Source organism: Lepus europaeus, chromosome X (genome assembly GCF_033115175.1).
Source record: "Lepus europaeus isolate LE1 chromosome X, mLepTim1.pri, whole genome shotgun sequence".
In the NCBI taxonomy this organism is placed as follows: domain Eukaryota; kingdom Metazoa; phylum Chordata; class Mammalia; order Lagomorpha; family Leporidae; genus Lepus; species Lepus europaeus.
In genome coordinates, this window is record NC_084850.1 from 100,430,989 (window position 1) to 100,438,779 (window position 7,791).

The following is a 7,791-nucleotide window of genomic DNA, read 5'->3' on the forward strand; positions in this document are numbered from 1 at the left end:
CCTGGCTTCAGCCTGGCCTAGCCTGACTGTTGTGGCCATTTGGGGAGTGAACCAGAGGATGGAAGATCTCTCTCTCTCTCTCTCTCTCTCTCTCTCTCTGTCGGTCTTTCCCTTTCTCTACATATACCTCTTCCTTTCAAATAAATAAATAAATCTTTTTTTTTAAATGTAGTATAAATATACAGCAAGAGACAGAGGCAAAAAGTTCCCATTTGATGGTTCACTCCTCAAATGCCTGCAGTGGCCAGGGTTGGGTCTGACCACAGCCAAGAGCCAGGAACTCAATCTAGGTGTTCCACATGAGTGGCAGGGGCCCAAGCCCTTGAACCATCACCTGCCACCTCCCAGAGAGTGCATTAGCAGGAAGCTGGAATCAGGAGAGTAAGCAGGATTCAAACCCAAGTAATCTACTATGGGATGCAGTGCCTTAATCTGCATCTTAACTTGGCTAAACACTTGCCCCCTTTTTGAATCTTTTTAAATCGCTATGTCCTCAAGTTCACCAACCTCTTTATTGCTGCAGTGATTGCAGTGTCTAATCAGCTGTTAATCTCTTTCAGTGTGTTTTATATGATAGATGCTATATGTTCATATCACCAATTTCACTGTGTTTTTTTTTTTTATCTTCCCTTTCTCTCCTTTCCTCTACAGATCTGGAATGTATTTATAACAGTTGTCTTAATGTCCTTGTCTACTAATTCTATCATCTGTTACTATTTATTAGTTCCTTATTTGAGTCATTTTTCCCACTTATATGCATACCTGGTAATTTCTTATTGGATGCTAGATACTGTTAGTTTTATTTTTATTTCCTTTTTAAATTTCCTTTAATAATTTTTAGTTTCTTCATGGGATGCAGTTAAGTTGTTTGGAAAAAAAAATGACTGTTTTGAGACTTGTTTTTTAATCTTTGGATGGTGAAATCTAGAAGGCTAAACAAAAATAAAATTGAATTTTTCCTGATGACAAAAGGAAAAGTGACCTTTTCACCCTCCTTTTTCTCATAATGTTGCCTTGAGACGTAGTATTTGTGATTCCTTCTACTGTCCCTTTGATATGTGCGTAAATCTTTTTAAAAGACTAAGTCTCTTGCCAGCCTTATAGCACAGAAATGCTTTTTTTCCCCCCTTAAGGGACTGGGAGCCATCTCTTTGAAATGTGCACATTAAGGAAGATAGCAGCCCTATCTCCCTGTCATCCTGGGAATTTATCCTAGGTGCCTTGCTCTAAGCTGGAAGCACCTGCTTGTCATAGAGATATGAGAAGTTTGATTTTTCCCCCTTCAGATAAAGGCAATTAACTAGCACAGATGGGTATTCCAATTACCAGGTGAACTTAGAATGAACTATGAAAGAATGTACAGTAGTCTCTCCTTATCTGTAGAGCATATGTTCCAAGATGTTTCATGGATGCCTGAAACCACGGCTAGTACTTATATATACTATGCTTTTTCCTAGGCATACATGCTTATGAGAAATTAAATTTATAAATTAAGCACAGTAAGAAATTAACAAAAATAATAATAAAATAGAACAATTATAGCAACATGCCAAAATAAAAATTATTTAAAATTTATAGGTTAGGGATAAGGCTTTGTGGAGCAGCGGGTTAAGCCATTGCTTGCAACACCCACATCCCATTTCAGAGAGCTGGTTTGAGTCCCAGTCACTGCTTCCAATCCAACTTCCTGATAATGTGCCTGGGAGACAGCAGATAATGACTCAAACACTTGGGTCCTTGCCATCCATGCTGGTGACCCTGATGGAACTCCTGGCTCCTAGTTCTTGGCTTCAGTCTGGCCCAGCCTTGGCTGTTGCAGTCATTTGGAGAGTGAACCAGCAGATGGAAGATTTCTCTCTCTTTCTCTGCCTTTCAAGTAAATGAAAATAAATTTTAAAATAAAAATTAAAAAACTTACAGATTGCTAATTTCTGAAAATTTCCACAATTTCCATTTAATATTTGCAGACCACAGTCGAGTGTAGGCAGCTGAAACCATAGAAAATGAAACTGCAGATAATGGGAATTATTGTGTAGTCATTCCTTGGTACCCATGGGGGATTGGTTACAGGCCTACCCCCCACCAGCTACCCAAGTCTGTAGATGCTCAAATCCCTTATATAATACAGCATAGTGTTTGCATGCAACCTACCTGCATCCTCCTCTATAGTTTAAACCATCTCAACTACTTATTCTGCCTTATGCAATTTAAATAGTATGTAGAGTTGTTACACTGAACTGCTTAGGGAGGAAAGACAAAAGTCTTATTCAGTACAGATAAATTTTTTTTCCTGAGTGTTCCAGCCATGGGTGTTTGAATCCGTGAATGCAGAATCCACAGGTATGGGAAGGACAACTGTGTAATACACAGTGTGGCCGAGTCCTCCTGTACATGGACAATGTATGGTTTCTCTTAAGAACATGTCTGTCATGTGTTTTCAAATACATGATTCTTAAAATTTATAGAAGGCATTGGACCTTCCGGTAAATGTTTTATTAAGTTCTTATCTAAGGGTTGAAACGGTTTGCTAAGTATTCATGAAATATTGCTATTGTCAGCAAGTGATCTAGGACTTGCTCCCTCATTTCTCTATTCTAAGCCCAACTTGTTCTTTCACTTCTCTATTCTCTTCAAGGTAGGAAACTAATTCTATTATGAAGGAATCTGTAGGATGCACAATTTAATCTTTAGACCTTATAAGAGATGGCTAACATTTTTCTGTAATAGCATAGCCCAAATAAGAACTTAACTAATAATCTCATAGCTAGATTCACATCGCCATCAGCGAAGTATACAGTAAGTAAAAAAAAAAAAAAAAAAAACCTCCCTTTCAGACCAAAGGGAAAGAAAGTTTTAAAGTGAGAATATAATTTTCCTCATGGGCATTGTCTACCTTAGAAAAACTACTACAGAACATGCCTGTGACTATAGACTTGTAGTTCAGGCCACCAAAGATTAGAGATGGGACTTGGGCACTCCCTTGACTTGCATCCTCTGGTCTGCTTTAACACAAACCAGGAGGAAAAGAAAGCTAGGCATCAGAAGCAATGGGTGGCAGGCCTATTAATGGCTGATCTGTACAGTGATCTGCCCTCAAGGAGACCCAACAGGCCAGTCCACTGCAGTGGCTTTCAATGTGGTAAGCCTGGGCTTCAGCAGAAGTCAGCTTGTGAAGAGCCCTGGCAGCTCTGCCAAGAGTTGGATCACTGGAAATGGACCTGCCCTGGAATCGAAGGATGCCCAGGTCAGAGCCACAGATCTTATTGGCTCCAAGCTGAAAAGCCCTTCACTCAGCCCAACTTCCAAAGTGACCACTGCAGTTGAGGGGACAGCCAAGTAGGGTCAGCAACATTGCAGGCAGAACTGTAAATTTCTTGTTAGAGATGCCCCCTGCCTTTACCTGGCCAGCTCTCCTCCCAGGCCAGCCAAGTAATGAAAGTCAACAGAGTGCCTTCCCCTAGGAGGTTCACACCTCCCTTAGGATATACCCCATGTGAAGAGATAGATAGGTCTGGGCCTCTTAACTTACAAGGCCTAAAGCCCACCAGATTATTATCAAGCCCCTTCTATCAGGTTCTATTTGCCTCTCAATCAGAAAAATTACTTGTAGCTTAGACAGCACCTTTCTTAGCTCCTCTAATAATGACTCTGTCCTTTGTTCTAGACCCTGTCTAGTCCACTTGGGCCTCATTCCTTTGTAATCATAACCTCTACTCTACCACCAATGGCTCTACTCCCAACCTATGTGTACTGATGGTCCTCTTCCCCACTTAATGCTGTATAATTGTTCAGACCTGGTTAAGGCCACTCTTAGGATCATTGGTTACTATCCTCAACCTGTCTTTTATGACCTTGTCTAAATATGATCAGAGTCGGGGAACTTGGAAGGCTTCCATAGCCTTGGCAACTCATGACAACAGCCTAGGGTGGTTACTGGCGCCATAAACTAGAGTGTCAATTTGTTGGGTCAACAACAGGAGCCACTGTGCGCTTGCTCCTGATGTGGGATCTCTGTCCTTAATGTACTGTACATTTTGATTTAATGCTATAACTAGTACTCAAACAGTATGTTTCACTTTGTGTTTCTATGTGGGTGCAAACTGTTGAAGTATTTATACTAAATTGATCTTCTGTATATAAATAGAATTGAAAATGAATCTTGATGTGAATGGAAAGGGAGAGGGAGCGGGAGAGGGGAGGGTTGCGGGTGGGAGGGAAATTATGGGAAGGGGAAGCCATTGTAATCCATAAGCTGTATACTGGAAATTTATATTCATTAAATAAAAGTTAAAAAAAAAAAGAACATGTCTGTCATGTATACATAAGATTGGGATTATTTCTGTTTTTGCAGTCTCATTAGCAGTCTGCCTGTGATGCATCACAGTCTGGTTTAATCGTGGCTCATTACAATAATAAAACTATTTCTTTCTCTTCTACCTTCAGGGAGAGGATTTCTTGGATTGGCGGGAAATTATACTTTTAATTTTGTTTCCAACGGATCTGAGTAGCAGTTTAAGGCCACTGTTGCCCTGTATTGAGGCAATACTCATCTGTGTGCCAAAAACAAGCTCCAGCCCTTTGTAAGCTCCAAAAATCATTTTCTTTGCTCATTTCTTGTGACTCTTTCCCTGGTCTTGGATAATTTCCCCTAAGCATGAGCTTATCAGTAGTCAGATGATGACTTGACAGTACCCTGTGCGTATCCAGATCTCTCTCTCTCTCTCTCTCTGCCTTGTCCTCCTCCTTAAATTTGTTTTTTTTCTGCATTTCTACCAGATTTGTTGATATATGACTAACAAATAAAAATCATATATAGCGTGAATGTACAACATGTTTTGACATATGTATATGTTAAGAAATTATTACCATAATTAAACTAGTAAACTTATCCATCACCTTACACAGTTACCTACTCTCTAAGTAAATTTCAAGCATACATGCATTATTATTAAGTACCACCACTATGCTGGGCATCAGGTCCCCAGTATTTATTCACTCAAAAGGTTATGTGTGGGGGCCAGCACTGTGGCGTAGCTGGTAAAGCCACAGCCTGCAGTGCCGGTATCCAATATGGATGCACTTTTATTTTACATACATAAGTGGTAGAAGCAAAAATTGTGACTTAAAATTCTTCATTGCCCTCTAAGAACAAGTTATTGATAACTGCAGGATTTTTTTTTCTGAGTGAAAGTAAGATAGTGCCTTCAAAACCATGGCCTTTTCCATACCTGAAGTAGTAGTAAATTTGGGATAAGCATCCAATCTGAAGGTACAGGATAAAACATAGTTCTATGCACCTGTATTAAAATATTGGGAGACAGAGGCCAGTACTATGGCGCAGCAGGTTAATGCCCTGGCCTGAAGCCCCGGCATCCCATATGGGCGCCGGTTCTAGTCCTGGCTGCTCTTGGGTAGCAGGTAAAGCCGCTGCCTGCAGTGCGGACATCCCATATGGAAGCCAGTTTGAGTTCTGGATGCTACACTTCCAATCCAGCTCTCTTTATGGACTGGGAAAGCAGTAGAAGATGGCCCAACCTTGGGCCCCTGCACCCACATGGGAGACCTGGAAGAGGCTCCTGGCTCCTGGCTTCGGATTGGCCCAGCTCCAGCCATTGCAGGCATTTGGGTGGTGAACCAGCGGATGGAAGACCTCTCTCTCTCTGCCTCTCCTTCTAAATCTGAGTAACTCTGACTTTCAAATAAATAAATAAATCTTTTTTTTTAAAAAAAGGTTATGTGTGAGTATTGCAGATGATTCCATTTATATGATGTATCTATAGTGACAGAACACAGATTAATGGTTGGAAGGGCTTGGGGTCGGGGGAAGTAAGAAAGGAATAGCCCAGTGGAGGTTTTTGAACACTAGAACTATTCTTTATTCTCATTCAGGTGTTGGTTACAAGAGTCTATATCATGGATCAGGTAGACTCAGGAAAACTGTATTGTGCTTTTGGTAAAGTGATAAATTCAAATAAATCTCTATATCACTGTGAAAATAGTTTCAAGTTTGTGGATCTTGGAGCTCCCTGAGATATCCAGACCTCTCTTTCATTATCACTGGAGTCAAAATTTATCAAACTGCATGCCAACACTGTTAACTTTATTATATGTTGATTTTAAAATTAAAATTAAAAATTGCTGGAAATCCTAAAGAACTTTTGTTTATGTGGGATATATATTTGCCAAAATACAAGTTAAATGTGATCAAATGTTCAAATATTAATTCATTAATTCATTTAAAATGACAGTACTGATGACATGTTACATACATGTTCATACCCATAGTGGAAAATAACTATACATTTCAAAATATGTGAAAATCTATTCTACTCATTTACATTTTTGAAAATCTCTTTAATGTCTGGCTTAATAGAAGACACCTGAGGGCCAGCGCTGTGGCGTAGCCAGTAAAGCCGCCGCCTGCAGTGCCAGCATCCCATATGGGCGCCTGTTCTACTCCCAGCTGTTCCACTTCCGATCCAGCTCTCTGCTATGGCCTGGGAAAGAAGTAGAAGATGGTCCAAGTCCTTGGGCCCCTGTACCCATGTGGGAGACCTGGAGAAGGTTCATGGCTCCTTGCTTCGGATCGGCATAGCTCTGGCTGTTGCAGCCAACTGGGGAGTGAACCAGCGGATGGAAGACCTCTCTCTCTCTCTCTCTCTCTCTCTCTCTCTCTCTCTCTCTCTCACTCTGCCTCTCCTTCTCTTTCTGTGTAACTCTGACTTTCAAGTTTACAAGTAAATAAATAAATCTTTTAAAAAAAAGACAACTGGACTCTACTAGCTTACTCTATATTCCATCTGTTGTAACATCATAGATCAGATAGACTTGGGCCAGTTTCACTGTGTACTTGATAGAGTGATAAATTCGAATAAATCTCAGCATCATGGTGAAAATAGTTTTGACTTTGTGAACACCCCAATGGACCATGGAGTTCCCTGACCATGAAGTCCCTGTCCCTTTCATTATTACCACTGGTGTATGCCAAAATCTGATACTCTCCTTAAGCGGTTCAGCTTCAGCGTAGGGTCAGTGAGCTAATTTGCCTTCCCTCTTTATCCCTGGTACTTGAGATCTCCCTTTCCTGATTTTGAACATGGCTACATCTATGAGGGTGCTTCAAAGTGTTTATGAGCTATGGAATTGTAGGATAAGTTATTGGCACCAAAAATTTTGGAATCCATGCATATGAGGGGTTTTCCAAAAGTTCACGAAAAAGATGCTTATTATATAAAAAAAAGATGAGTAGATTTCAAACATTTTTGGACCAAAATCAATTTACCTTTCAATTTCATTTTTCTGTGAACTTTCTGAAGTGCCCTTCCATTACGTTTCATACAGAATTTATGTATTTGCGGTGGGATGAAATTTGTCACATCAACTTAATCTACCTTATAGTTCTGGTTCTCTCTATAATCATTGATCTTTCCCATTTTATTTGGCATTGTTTCCTTGAGCTTTTAAACAGTGTTTTTATGCTTTCAGTTACAGGTATTGCTTATTTGATTCTCATGTAACTTTATCATTTATTTTTATATTTTGTTCTGAGATTTATTTAGTCTCCTATTATCTTAAATATCTTTTTTTGAGCCCTTATATTTCTTTGTAATGTCCTTCTTTTAAAAAATTTATTTATTAATCTGAAAGTCAGAGTTGCACAGAGACACACACACACACACACAGATCTTCCATCCACTGGTTTACTTCGCAACTGGCCGCAATGGCTGGAGCTGAGCTGATCCAAAGCCAGGAGCCAGGAGCTTCTTCCGCATCTCTTACACGGGTGCAGGG